The following is a 15546-nucleotide window of genomic DNA, read 5'->3' as shown; positions in this document are numbered from 1 at the left end:
CTGCTCAACACTTATTTGAGACTATTCAACGTTATTTTCATTTGCCCAACAGGAAGAAGAAGCACAACCAGACGGAATAACTTCCCATGGGCATCAAAGCAAAAGAAGGAAGAGTCTGCTTACCAATGACAACTAATCTTCATTCTAGAGTTCGATAATTATTGGTTTTCTAGGTAGTGATGAATATACCCCTCTTTTTCATATATTTTACTCCCTCCTCACCAATATGAAGCTCACTTCTCAAAATAATTCATAATGTTTTAAATACATACATTTAAACTAAAAAACATTAAACAATATCTTTGAGGTAGAAAAATGAACAATTTAGAGACTCAGAAGTTAGTTGAATTGACATTCTGTTCCTGGACTAAACCAAGGAACCTCAATACAAATAATTTTCTGTCACTGCCACATACTCATTAATTTTAGTTAAATTGATTAGCAAAATTCTGCAGGACTTTTATTATTTGTTTTCTATTTTAAAAATCAATTAGGGAACTCCCACTACCAAAGGATCACTATATATTGAGAGTGTCTGATTTTAATAAGAAAGAAAACACTCAATAATGCATGAAGATGGAATCAAGATACTCCATAAGTATTTTCAGGACAAAAGCAGTAGAAATTGTCCATTAGAATTATGAATGCTTTGCTATATAAGAGGGGGAAAAAACCTAAAATCTTTTCCAGAGGTCAAAAAAGATGTACATTTACTCATAAATAATTTTGACGTTTGAAACTATGATTTGGTATTACTCCACCAGGCACCTTTTTCATATAGAAAGATATCCTTTGGGCAGCTTTCCACCTACAGACTGGACACTATTAAAAATCACCCAATTATGAAAAACAACAGTTAGCATGCAGGTAATATTTTATGACAGATTGGCATAGTTAAGGCTGAAATAACCTATTGAATCCTATAAAAGGCCAATGGAGCTAACTTCCCATGGATGTTGTATTTTGGCTTTGCTCCTCTCTGAGAAAGGGTCGTTTGGCTGTGCTGTCACCATGTCTTTTCGACTTTCTAGTGGATCCAGGAGGCTCGGCTCGCAAGCTGGCGCTGGTCAGTTGTCTGGTGGAAGAACAGGCTTTGGGGCTGGAAATGTGTGCAGTGGGCCAGGAGCAGGAAGCAGCCATTCTTGTCCTCTTGGGAGCATTTCTTCTGGAGGAGGTTTCTCTCATGGTGGTGGAGGGTTGGGAAGTGGCATCTGTGCTGGTTTTCTTGAAAATGAGCCTGGCCTCCTCTCTGGGAATGAAAAGGTGACCATGCAGAACCTCAATGACCGCCTGGCATCCTACCTGTGCCATGTGTGTGCCCTGGAGGAGGCCAACGCTGACCTCGAGCAGAAGATCAAGGGCTGGTATGAGATACATGGGCCTGGTTCTGGCCAGGGACTTGCTCATGACTATAGTAGATATTTCTCAGTCATTGAAGATCTTAAAAGGTGGGTAAGAAAGATGGATACTTTTACTACAGACTTTGGGTGTGCATAACCTAAAAAATGACATAATAGAAAATGTGCTTAGCAAATTTATGTGGCGTAGAATTTGCTCACTCTACATTCCCAGTGCTTAGCACACTGCCTGGCAATAAAAATTTGTAGAATTAATTAATGAAAAAGAAATTGTTTCCAAACAGATATAATTGCTTCATTGATCTTATATTTAGCTCATACTTTTTGATCAAGAGTAATAAAAGTGTCTGTGATTGGAAAATCTTACACTTTGGCTCTTAAGCTCTGCAGAAAATCCAGATTTCTTTAATGTAGGAAAAAATGATACTAAAATAGATGCTTGATGGGTTAAGAAGATAAGAATCACACTGAAATCTGGAGTCTCCCTTGACTTTGGGGACTTAACATTTCACACCATCTACCCTTTTTAGATTATTCCTGTGACCACCTGTAATGCCAGCATTGTTCTACAAAATGACAATGCCAAACTGACCACTGATGACTTCAGGCTGAAGTAGGTAGACATAAAGTAATTAATTATAATAAATGTAAAAATACTATGGAGTAAAGAACATAACTTTTGCTTTAAAAACCAACATGTTTTTATAAAGTCAGACTAGATCACTACATTAAATTAAATTAAATATGCCTTGATAAAAAAGCTATCACACATTTTAAACAGTATTTTTCTTCAGCGGTTAAGCACACTGGGTGCCAAAAATCAGCCCTGAAGAAACAACTCCTCCAAAATAATATTCATAAATCAGTAGGTATTCCAAAGTGTTTCATCACTTTGCTGTCACCCATAAGCTTCAGGAGTGTATACTGAACATCGATATCTTCCAGTATATGAAATGTCTGAAAAAGTTGTGCTTTCGACCTGCCAACTATTGTAATTCTCAAGCACTTTAACAACCTCACAGGTATGAAAATGAGCTTACTCTGCGCCAGAGCATTGAGACTGACATCAACGGTCTTCACAGAGTTACGGATGAGCTGACCCTTTGTAAGAGCAACCTGCAGATGCAGGGCGAAGCGCTCAATGAGGAATTGACATACTTCCAAAAAAGTCACGAGGAGGTAAGGAACCCTGCAGAGTGCCTCCCTATGGTATCTGATTTCCTTCCTCAAGTCCACTGTGTGGATCTCAATCAAAAGTCTACCTTGAGGGCTTCCCTGGTGGCGCAGTGGTTGAGAATCTGCCTGCTAGTGCAGGGGACACGGGTTTGAGCCCTGGTCTGGGAGGATCCCACATGCCGCGGAGCAACTAGGCCCGTGAGCCACAACTACTGAGCCTGCGCCTCTGGAGCCTGTGCTCCACAACAAGAGAGGCCGCGATAGTGAGAGGCCCGCGCACCGCGATGAAGAGTGGCCCCCGCTCTCTGCAACTAGAGAAAGCCCTCGCACAGAAACGAAGACCCAAGACAGCCAAAAACAAACAAATAAATAAATAAATAAATAAAATTTCCTGACCGCCTCTCACGTTGCTCATAAGCATTTACTTCCACTCTAATACGTAGGCTGAAGGGTTGAAAACCACAAAAGTGTTGTAGAAATGCAAGCATGTATAGCAGAAGAGATTAGACAAGAAAATGATTTCTTATTTAAAGAGGCAAAAAGTCTTGAATCTGATGAGTCATTAGAACAAACTTGAAAAATGACACGATGCCAATTAGGGATAGTGGTGTAGGTGTAAGAATAGGTTTCCATGGTGATAAACACTCCTACAGTTAAGGCAGTGGCATGATGTAATGACTGGGATCTACAACAGCAGGCTTTTCCCAGGTGAAAAACATACCATCTGGAACCTCAGTTACCAGAATACAGGATAAACAAGCTGCTGATTCAAAAATCAAAATCCATAGAGATTTGGTCCAGCCAGAGATTACAGCGAACATTCAGTAATTGAAGAATTAATGAGTCAAGCAAGAAACCTATACTCCTCAACCTCTTTCCTATAGGTAATAGTTTTGTGGGATTTTTAAAATAAAACCTAATGCATCGCAACATATACATAATCTTGCCTTCTATTTTTTAGGTAACTGCTGCTATTTTTAAATGGTCAATGACATAGTGGTTATTGATTACCTCAACTTGTCATTAAAAACAAAAGCAGTCTTCTGTTCAAAAGGGGGTGGTATTCCAAGAGTTGTTTATAAACTTTTCTATGTAACAAACACATTTCACACTTACCATATGTCACGTACGATTCCTGGTCCTTTACGAATATAATTTGTTTAATCCTTATGACAACTCTATGAAGTAGGAACTAATGTCTTCATTTTACAGATGAAGAAACACCAAGGTACATAGATGTTAAGTAATTTTCTCAACATCACATAGCTGATAAGTAGCCAGATAATAACTGGGGAGGTGGAAGTGCAAAAATGTGGCTCCAGGATTCTTTAGGCTCCATGCCATGCTGACCTTTGGGAACTTGAATATATTTTCTTAGAAACAATGTTATAAATAGCTACAAAATTCCACACTAGCTTATTTTAACCACATGTAGCTGACCTGAAATTCTGCAGATCTGTTGATGTACTATCCCTGGTTCCCAGCACAGTATCAATCAGAGTAAGTGCTCGATAAATGTTTGTTGAATTTAATATAGAAAGGACATACCACTAATGACATTGGCACTCTAGAATGACTTGGAGCGCCCAACAGCAGGAACGTAGGTGTTCTCCTCTCCAGCATTGCCCACGTTGGCCCCGACAGCTTTATGGTGGAAAGGAATTTGGACTAATGGGCCTTATGGAGGTGGCCAAGTCTTTGGCAGCAGGTGACAGATGGGGTCTTGGTTTTAGCAGCAGGGCAGCAGCTCAAAACTTCAGCAGCAACACTAGAGAGAGAATCTGGTTTCTACTGCTGGGTAGCAGGATATAATAGAAGTCTGTGACAGAAGGTGGTGTGAGGTACGTAGTGGGATGGCGAGGTGAGCTGAAAGGACCATGCTACACGGAAACTGGGTCTCTAACTAGGGCAGCTGTTTGTAAGCAAGGGAAGATGATAAATAAGCCATCAGCAACCTAGAGTCTACAATTAGGTCAACTATGGAGACGGTAAATAATCTCTATTGTTTCTTAGTAAAAAAAAGAAAAAAAAAGTGAATTATTTTTCTGACACTTTCTCAACATTGTGAGAGTTACATAAGAGAAGACTTGCTGTGATCATATAAAACACAACAAAAATTATTCACAGGTTCTTTGAGATTAGGGACTGTGACGTGTCAGTTTTATTCCCAAGATCTAGCAGAGTATTTTTTGCAAGATGTTTAATTAATAATTGATAAAAATGGACTTATTACTGGTATATAAAATATAAGCTAATAATATAATAATAGAATGATAAATGATAAAATAAAATAATAAGATAAATAATAGAATGATAAATTATAGAATTATAAATAGAAATTAGGTAATAGAATAAACAAACAGAATAATTGATAAATAAATATAACAAATTGAATAATAAACAATAGACTAATTAGTGAATAGAGTAATAGGTGAATGGTAAATGAATGAAGCAATAACACCAACTATTATATTATATTCTGAATATATATATTCAGAATATATATATTATATATATATATATTCTGATTATATTAATCAGAAACAATGCAATGAATTTGAAATAATCATATTACCTTGTTATACAATATATAATGTGAGCAATTAAGAAAGCAGTTATTAAACTTATCCTTTCCCCAAAATAAATTATTCTGAAGCTATCAAAATTCCCAAATCTAATTTTGAAAATCTTATGGTGCAGCAGGAAGACATGACTCCAGTTTATTCAGACAGACATTTTGCTCCCACTTCCTTTTGGAACACAACATCAAAATCTACAAAGAAATGTGATGGGGAATATTCTTTACCTTATGAATAAATAAGCAAATTAAAATGCAGATGCCTTGGAGCTTTATTTAAGCAATACCACTAACTACTTTTAAATCTTAAATCATCACTCTGGGTCTTAATTTTTTAATTTTAAAAGAAATAAATTGGTCTAAATTAGTATGCATTCTTCATCCCTTTCTAAGAGCTAGAGAATTATTCAAAACTTGCCTAAAGTCTTTGGACTAGATAGCAGAAAGTGCATATAATTTAATAGAAAACACTTTAGAAATATTCTTATTTGAACCAATTTTTAACCACTTTCCCAAAGCATTGGTATGAAAATAAGCTTTATCTACAGGACAGAATGGAGGTCAATTGCCCGGTTGATGTTTTGAAAACTTTGACGAGTGCTGATCTATAAATGAATATGAAAACCAAATTGAAGAAAAAGACATCACAAAATAGCATCATGCCTCAATGCCTTTCTACCTCACTTTCAAAACAATCATTTTCTTCTAGGTTCATTTTAACAAAAAGAATCAGAGAAAATAGAAGTACAGTTTTTTCTCTGTTTTAACTTAGTTTAAAAACCTTTTAAACCTTAATAGAATATGGTAAAAATCCATCCCAACGGAAAGGGGCATCCAAGCATCTAGCCAGTCAGGCAACTACAGATTTGGGCTGTGCAATTTAAATCCTCTGCCATCTGCAGTTTGGCGCCACCTGCTGGCATCTGTCTTCTATGTCTAAAACCAGGAGAGAATTCAGGGACCCGCTGACTTCCAAGCAAGCAGCAGTTCCAGGAATCCGCAGCCTGTTTAGCTGGCCTGACTCATCCTCAACTTCCCCATTCCTGAAACTCCCCTTCCCTAACCACCACCCCCTAGCCCTGCCTGTCCACCAGCCATATAGCCCCTCCTCACCCCAGAAAATTACAAGCTTTAGCCCACCTTCTTGGGGGCTGGGTGCAGAATGAGCGCCAACACCCAATCACTTTATGTCTAAATTTTTCAGCAATGCCACATGGTACCAGGGGTTTCCATGGTACTTATATATGGCTGTTCAAGGACTGATGTCCCCAGTATATAAATTCATGAACAGATCTATGGGTACATGATACACATAAGTACTTTATGAAGTATGAATGGCCAACAAACATTAAAAAGTGCCCAATGCCCAACATCTCTAGTAATCAAAGAAAGGCATCAAAACGGGTCCAGTTTGTTTAATGATAATATTCATTTTAGCAAGGGTGTAGACAAAAGGCACTAATACATTGCTGGATGGAATGTATCAATAAATTAACAAAAACTTCATGAGAACAACTCAGCAACAGGTATCAAAAGCCTTTAAGAAAAGAATATACCAGCAACTCCATTTCTAGGAATTTATTCTTAAATAATCAGTTATTTATTATATGTCCATTCCTCCTAGCAGTGTTTATCATAGTGAAAAATTAAGCATAATAAAATATCCAACAACGAAGAATCAACAGACCCATCAAAGTCCATCAGAGGAGTCTCATGCAGCCATTAAGAATGTTCAGGTTCATGTATTGACCTGAAAAGATGTCAGTCATCAATTGAGAAATGAAAAGTAGAGTTTCAAGACAATAAATACAGTGTCTTCTACTTGTACAAGAAAAATAATTGTATGCAAATTATATACATGCTTATTAAAAATTTGAAACAATATACATATAAATGTTAACAGTGACTATTCATGGGTAGTGGAAATATGAGTGATGTTTATTCCAGCTACAGGTTTATATACATTTTCTAATTTTTCTGAAATAAATATGTACTACTCATAAAATTTTTAAATCTTCAACGAAAAACCATCTGTATATTTAAATGTTTTTTCAATGTTCCTTTTTTTCATTTTTAAGAAAAAAACTAAAAGAGTAGCCAAGCAGTAAGAAATGTGGTAGAAACTTTTAAGAACAATTAAGAACGAAGAAGTGCGTGGGTAAGAGAGGCTGGTAAATTAGGAATTTGTGGGTGGGGCAAGAAAAGCATTCTAGAAGAAGCAGGGTTTGAACTGTGGTAAAATGTGGATACATGGAAAGAAGAGAACAGGGCATGGTTTGGGTCCTTGGCTCCAGGACTAATCACGTCAAAGGGCTTCTAGAAATACCCAGTCACCTACCATGAAGAGGTGACCGGTTAGTACATAAACATCATCCATTTGCCCTTTTTAGAAATACTTGTGTCCACTCTGCACCCAGAAGGGCAATGGTAGGCCCTGGACTTGCTGTTGACGCCACTGGGGAAGGATGCTAGGCTTACCAGGTACCCTTCAACCAAGGATTCCCGGACACCTGGTTTCTCTGTCTCCCTCCAGGGCACAGGCATCGAAGAAGAACAACTGCTTGCTGGGAACTGTTTCTCACTCATCTAGTCATCAGAGCTGAATCTTGTCCCTTTTCTCCCTTCCTGAAAAGCTCTGGCTTCTGAGCCAGCATTCCCATGGGTTCCCTCCACAAAACAGTAACCATACAGGCTGGCCCCCTGGGTCCTAAGCCCACAGCCAACCCTCCCAAGTCTGGCCCAGATCTACAGCCTCTCTATTCAGACTTGTCCTGTGAGCCCTTCCCATCCGAGGCCACAGATCTGCAATGGTTTCTCAACAGCTCTGTTCTCAGGGGGTCTGCCTTGTGCCCTGGGGCCAGTGCAGGTAGACTGTCTACCTGAGCCTTACCCAGTCTCTGTGCCTGGGATGAGCCTTGGTGGGACGGGTCTGATGAGCACAGAGATCATTCATGGGCAAATAACAGTTTGGCTAAGTACTAGAAAGATCTCCAAAGTGTGTTCCATTAACTTGTACATGGCATTCTTTTACAATTATTTTAACCTTTCCTGTATGCATAGTTATGTCTCCTTTCCCATTTCTAATCTTTCTAATTTTTTTTCTAATCTTATACATTTTGAATCTCTCTCTCTTTTCCTTAACCAGGGTCACAAAGAGGTCATCTATTTTAATGGTCTCTTTAAAGAACCGGTTTTTGAGCGTCTGTATGTATTTGTTACTTTCTATCTCAATGATGTCAGCGCTTATTTTCATTAATTTATTTTTCATCCATTTGCTCTTGTTGTTCTTTAAAAAATTTGTAGTAAGTTTCTTCATTATTAATCTCTCTTTAATAATGCAGCCATGTGAGGCTATAAATTTTCCTCTATAATTTCATCTATAACCCAAAAGTCCAGGTACAAAGTTTTCTTCTTTTCATTACTTTCAAGTTGGTTTGTAATATCAGCTTTGATGTCCTTTGGTCCAAGAGTTACTTAGGAGAATGTATCTGCATTTACAAAATAAGGTTGTTCCGGTTGTCTTTTTATTATTGAATTCTTATTGTGTCAAATAAAAACAAATAAGGAGGACTTTCGTTAGAAAGACTCTTGCAATAGGGAGATTGGTGATCTCAGAAATCTGCAAGTGTGTCAAAATCATACAGAAAAAGGGGTTTTTTGTGTGTGTGTGTGTGTGTAGTACGCGTGCCTCTCACTGTTGTGGCTTCTCCCGTTGCGGAGCACAGGCTCCGGATGCGCAGGCTCAGCAGCCGTGGCTCACGGGCCCAGCCGCTCCGCAGCATGTGGGATCTTCCCGGACCGGGGCACGAACCCGTGTCCCCTGCATCGGCAGGCGGACTCTCAACCACTGCACCACCAGGGAAGCCCAAGGGGTTTTCTTTTATAGAGTAAAAGAGGAGGCAGGCAGAGATAAGCAGAATCTTTGGAGAGGAAGCAGGGCAAGCTAGGAGGAATGACCACTGCGGTCTGACAGGAAGAGGGTCTCTCTGTGGTCAGATGATTCCCAGGAGAAGTTGATAAGGGGGGCATGTCCCACCTTTTGTGTGTACTCGCTCAAGCCTGAGGGCAAGCAGATCAAGGGCCTGCGCAAAAGAGAGAAGCCGGACCAAACAAGGTCAAGACAAAGCAGAGAGTAAGAAATGGGCTACTGTGAGTGCTTAGTCAATTGTAACTCCGATTGGAAGGTTGCCTTGGAAGAATTCCTAGGCAAGCCCCCCTTCCTCAGTCAGCTATCTTTATCAGGTTTCCTCTCGGAATGGACATGTACAGGCCAGTTAAGGAGGACCTGTAACTTCTAACCTCTAATTTGGCACGATTTCTACCAAATAAGCATCACTCTACCCAGTTCTTAAGTACAAGTGCTGCCGTAAGTCTGCAGCTTACGGGCTAGTAAAGGAAATCCCTCCTAACTGTAATATAAAACACTTCGTAAATCTGACCAGAAAGTGATGCACTTAGTCATCAAATTGCTACATATTAGAGCTCGAAGGGAACCTGAAAATTATAGAGTCCAATATAATAGTTTTCCAGATCAGGAGACTGTGACCTCATCTAGAGACACCCAAGATGTTGGAATTTGAGAACAAGATTTATAAAGTGTCATAGTCCTGATGGCTGAGGACAGAGGACATGAACAGGTGAAGGTTTCCCCTGCGCCTATGAGATAAAATACCATCCCATTCCTTCCTATAAAATTATTCTTTTACCACTGGGACTCCTTGACCAAAAGTTTGTAGCCTCTCTGTGATCAGAAGGTCAGATCTGAGGGGTCAACCTCAGAGAGACAGAGGGGAGAATGCCCAGAGGATTGACTTAGCAATGGCAAGAGCTACGGGAGGCTGGGTCTTGCCGCTCACATTGCCATCTGGGTTATAGATGTCTGTGCGTTCTCTGAATAGAAGCTATTGGCTACCTGGTATGAAGAAAGGTCCAAAAGGACCTCTCAAGCACAAAAACAAGTCCCTGTGCTTACTTCCATCTGTCTTAACTCTCCAACCCTACAAAGTCACTTGCCCATTCTCTTAACTTTCCATAAACTGGCTAAATGATCTTCAGGAAAATTTTAAAACTGAGCTGCATAAAGGGATTCTAGAGCATTCAAGCATGACAAGCACAAAGCTAAGTCATTTCCTCTTAGAACAAAATTTGGCAAAATGGTGCCAAACAGATGCAGGTGGGGAAGAGGAAGGCTTCAAACAGACACGCTTAACGGAAGCTATTAAGGGAAGATTGGAAAAGGTGACAGGGAACGAATTCAGGAAAGGAGAGGAAGGCGTGAAGGAAGAGAAACAGCCACAGCATGGGTGGATTTCTGCTCTATTTTTGTAGGTGTTTGTAACTTCTTTGGTGTCTGACAAGAACACTGGGTTGAAATCGATTTAGGGATGGTGCCAGATCCAGCTGGAGTGTCCTTTCAGGATACTTATTGTTGCAATTTTTGTTTCTTCCAAGTAGTTGAGCCTGGGGGGGGCTCACAGTGGCCACCACCAGGACACTGACCTAAACAACGATTCCCTACAGGGGAGGCCCCGGCTCATTCTGGCAGGTCCTTCCCTGCCCTTTCCCCAAACAACACCTCCCCCCACCAACACACACACACACACACCCTGAATTACAAACCCAGAAAGTGGAGAATAAAGACTTAGAAGGCAGAACACATGTCCTTTAGGACAAAAGTGATCAAAGTATTCATGAAGCAAGTCAAGCCGTGCTGTTTTTCATCCTTTCATTCAGTGAATATTTATTATCTCTCTACAATATGTGGCATATGACAAAGAGGCTGTGCACACATCAGCTGGGAGCTTTTCCCTTTTCCGTACTGTCTGCCACAAAAATTTCTGCCTACACTCCACAAATACGCTGTGCCCACCTCCTTCCCTTAGCTATTCTGATCTTGTGTTTTTATTTGAAAGACTCATAACAGAATATTTTCTGGAGTGAACAGAAGGCAGAAGCCCTGAGTTCATTCTATTCTTAACTTGAAAGACTCATCAGGGGCAACATGCCATACCTTTCATTATTTGGTTTTCCTCCTAATCTAAAAACATGCAGTTTATTCCTCTGTAATCTTTTTTTTTTTTTTTTTTTTTTTTTTGCGGTACGTGGGCCTCTCACTGTTGTGCAGGCTCAGCGGCCATGGCTCACGGGCCCAGCCGCTCCGCGGCATGTGGGATCTTCCCGGACCGGGGCACGAACCCGTGTCCCCTGCATCGGCAGGCGGACTCTCAACCACTGCGCCACCAGGGAAGCCCCTCTGTAATCTTTTAAAATACAAATCTATCTCACCAAAAAAAATGCTGTTGGTTACTATTTGCAAATCATTCTGCACTTATAAAAATCATGTTCTATAGTGAAGTGTAGTTTATATGATTCTTTACAGGTAAAAATAAATGAATAAATAAACCGCTAATCACAAAGTATTCAAAACTACATGTAACTGAAGGCAGAGCATTGAACTGGGAGCCTGGACATCTGGGGTTCAGTCCATTGCTTCTAAACGATTATGTATTCAACAACCACTGGATGCCAGGCACTGAAGCCAGCATTTCTGAACATTCTGTTTCACTGGAGCCTCACCAGATTCCTGAAGTTTTCATTTTACAGATGAAAGAAATGCCGAGAACTCATTTGTGATCTTTGGCAAATCATTATTTCAAATAGAGTGCGTATTAAATTCGGGGATGTCTCGGAACAATGGAGACTAATGTTTATACAAGAATTGCTAACACTTCAGGCAAGAAGAAGACTTTATTTACATATGTGATTAAAATTCTTTAATCCACAAAATGCCAACATTCTAGACAGTTTGCAAATCACAGAATCAAGATTAGTCTGTTGGATTGATTCACCATTTAAAAGAAAAGGCACATAGATACAGAAAGCATAAAAATGCATTTAAGGAAATACACACGGAAGGAACTCCTATGGATTTATGTCTACATTTATTTACACACTGCCTCATTAGGCAAAGAATTTGAGGCAGTAATGGCTATTTTATTCATTAAATACCCTTCCCAGCGGTCATCTCCAAAGTATAGACTAAAAGAATAATGTCAGAGAAGTATCTCAGAATAACTTAATTTTTAAGCTGAATTTTAAATACCAAAAAGACATAGATACCAGCATTAAAAATTGTATTAAGAAGAAAGCTAAAAAATAGGAAACAAGACAGAATACCTGACATCACAAGCTTCCTCAGTTGTGACCCAAATGTCCAAATATCCCAAAACATAAGGTATATAAAGCTTCCAAACTGAAACTGCCACAACTCAGAAGACAACTAAAGAAAAATTCCACAAACCTCAGGCAAAATTCAGAGACCAAAGCTACTGCTAAATTTTGTCTTTTCTCATTCTTTCCACCTAAAGCTCTTTCTACCCAGGACCTCAAATTTCTAAGTTTCATCAAATTTTTCACTTAGTTATTCCTTTCTTTAAACCTTTTAGCCAAATGCCAACCTTTTTGAAAGTGGAAAGATTACATTTCATTATTTTAAGAGGGAGGAAAAGAAAGATGTTTTTCCTCCCATCTCTAATATTTGCATATAATTTAGCCATTAGTGTTTAGACTTCTTTGGTTTCATAGCTTTGGGGAGGGGTGAGGCAAGATGACCAACATACTGTAATGGGTGGTGCATTTTGTAACCTACCTTAGAAGGATATGAGAATTACTCCCAGCTTAACGATTTCAAGCTTGGGAAACACCTTGTACCCCTCGAAGCAGTGGCACGCTAAATGTAAGAACAGTCACACACCACTACTGCAAAAACAATGTGGTAGAACCTAAAAGCTAAGAACTTAAAGAGTTACACAGTAAAAGGAATGATCACTATTTCATAAGGTGTCCCCATCAAAGGCAGTCTAAGGAAAATTAAAAGAAGGCAGAGCACTGGATAACAAATGATTGAATATAAAGATTCAAGCAAGCACATAGTTTAACAAGCCTGCCAAGATAAGCAAGAAAGTTGTAAATAAACAAAAGTCAGCGACTTGAGCTAAAGCTCAGAAGGCCAAGAAATATTTTTGGAAGCATCTATACTTTAAAAACAAAACAAAACAAAACAAAAACACTTTTTAAAAATTGTGGTTAAAGGCACATAACATAAAATTTACCATCCTGGGACTTCCCTGGTGGTGCAGTGGTTAAAAATCTGTCTGCCAATGCAGGAGACATGGGTTCAAGCCCTGGACCAGGAAGATCTCACATGCCATGGAGCAACTAAGCCCATGCACCACAACTACTGAGACTGTGCTCTAGAGCCTGCGAGCCACAACTGCTGAGCCCACGTGCCACAACTACTGAAGCCTGCACACCTAGAGCCCGTGCTCCGCAACAACAGAAGCCACCGCGATGAGAAGACCGCGCACCGCAATGAAGAGTAGCCCCCACTCGCCGCAACTAGAGAAAGCCTGCGCACAGCAACGAAGACCCAGCGCAGCCAAAAACAAATTAATTAAAAAAAATTTACCATCCTAATTATTTTTCAGTGTACAGTTCAGGAGTGTTAGGTACATTGACATTGTTATGTGACCAATCTCCAGAACCACTTGCATCTTGCAAAACTAAAACTCTGTACCCACCGAACAACGCATTTCCTCTCCCCCGAGCCCATGGCAACCACCATTCTATTTTCTGTCTCTGAATTTGACTACAGCAGGTACTTCATATAAACAGAATCATACAGTATTTGTCTTTGAAAAAAGAAAAAAAAAAACCACTTTCAAAACAGAGAAACTACTAGCAGAGGCAAATGGAAATAATCTAAAGAACAAAGGGACAGAAAAACAGGAAGCAGAAAGTGAAAGACAGGGGAGGATTCTAGATTTTAGTATCTATAAAATATGACCCCAATCATAACATTAGTTATCGGAAGTGGATCCAGATCCTCTTTTCTAAATACCTTATAAACAAAAATAGAAAAAAACCTGAGCAGAGAGTAGACAGGAGACTCCAGGTTTTGGTATCCGCAAAATCACTCCAAGCCTAACATTCGTTCTCAGAAGTGATTCACATAGGGTCTTAGTTGCTCCGCAGCATGTGGGATCTTCATGGACCAGGGATCTTTGCGGACCAGTGATCGAACCCATGTCCCCTACGTTGGCAGGCAGATTCTTAACCACTGCACTACCAGGGAAGTCCACTTTATCAGGTTTTTATATTAATGTTATACTAGCTACATGACACGAGTTGGGGAGTGTTTCCTTTTTAAAAAAATTTGGGATACTTTAAATCACATTAGACTCATCTCTCAAAGATGGTGGTGTGGGAAGACATGGAGTTTGAGTCTCCCCACAACTAGGGCGCCTGCCGGACACTGGTGGGGGACCCCGATGCCCAAGGAGAGGGGAAGAACCCCCAAGATAACTGGTAGGATGTGGGGGGACTGAAGGGGGAGGAGAAGTGGAGGCTGGACAGGACCGGTGCCCCTGAGGGGTGGCTGAGAGGGGGTAGGGGTTCCCACGCCTGGAGGGACCCTCAGGGGCTTGGATCAGGAGGGAGCGTGCGCAGTGTTTCCCCGGCCCAATCGGCAAGGGAAATCTGCCCTGCTCTCCGGCTGGGTCCTACACCCTCAGAGGTCCCCTCTGGTCTGGGTTGGTCTTGGGGGCATAGGAGGGAGGCTGGGGAGATCAGGAGAGGTGGGTGGGAGGGGCCCTACAGGACCAGAGGAGCAGAGGAACAAGGGCATTTCCCCCTGCCCACTTGAGCCCAGGAAGCCTGCTGGGCTCCAAGGTGAGTCTCCCACCCTCTGAAACTACAGGTGGGAGGCACACCTGGGCCCCTTCTGTTCTGTTGTGCCTAAGCCTCAACTCCCACACCCCAAAGGGCCTTTTCCAGCCCTGTGGGTCCTAAGCATAGGCCCCGCCCACCGCCCGAACCTCACCCCTGCTTAGGCCCCGCCCTCCACAGCCAAGGCCTTTTCCACCTTTTTGTTTTTCTCCTCTTTTTTACTATTGTGGTTTTGTTTTACCTTCTGGTTATTGTCTCATCTATATTTTTATTTTTATTTTTTTTCTAACATATCTGTTAGTTTCCTAGTCTAATTTTATTTTTTACTTTGTTATTGTTCTTTTTTCCTTTTTTTTTTTTTTTTTTTTTTGTCACCCCGGGCGGCTTGTGGGATCTTGGTCACGAGCTGGGGGTCAGGCCAAAGCTCCTGCGGTGGGAGCTCTGAGTCTGAACCACTGGACTAACAGAGAACCTCAGACCCCAGGTAATATTTATCGTAGTGAGGGTTCCCGGAGGTCCTCATCTCGGCACCAAGACCCAGCTCTACCCAACAGCCTACAAACTCCAGTGTTGGAAGCCTCAGGCCAAACAACCATTAAGACAGGAACACAATCCCACTCATAAAAAAAAGGAAAAGAAAAATGAGATGGCAAAAAGATGTCACAGATGAAGGAGCAAGGTAGAAACCTGTGAGACCAAATAAATGAA

Source organism: Aethalodelphis obliquidens, unplaced genomic scaffold (assembly GCF_003676395.1).
Source record: "Aethalodelphis obliquidens isolate GAN/ISIS:26980383/991018 unplaced genomic scaffold, ASM367639v1 scaffold89, whole genome shotgun sequence".
Taxonomy (NCBI): Eukaryota; Metazoa; Chordata; class Mammalia; order Artiodactyla; family Delphinidae; genus Aethalodelphis; species Aethalodelphis obliquidens.
This window is presented reverse-complemented; position numbering follows the sequence as displayed.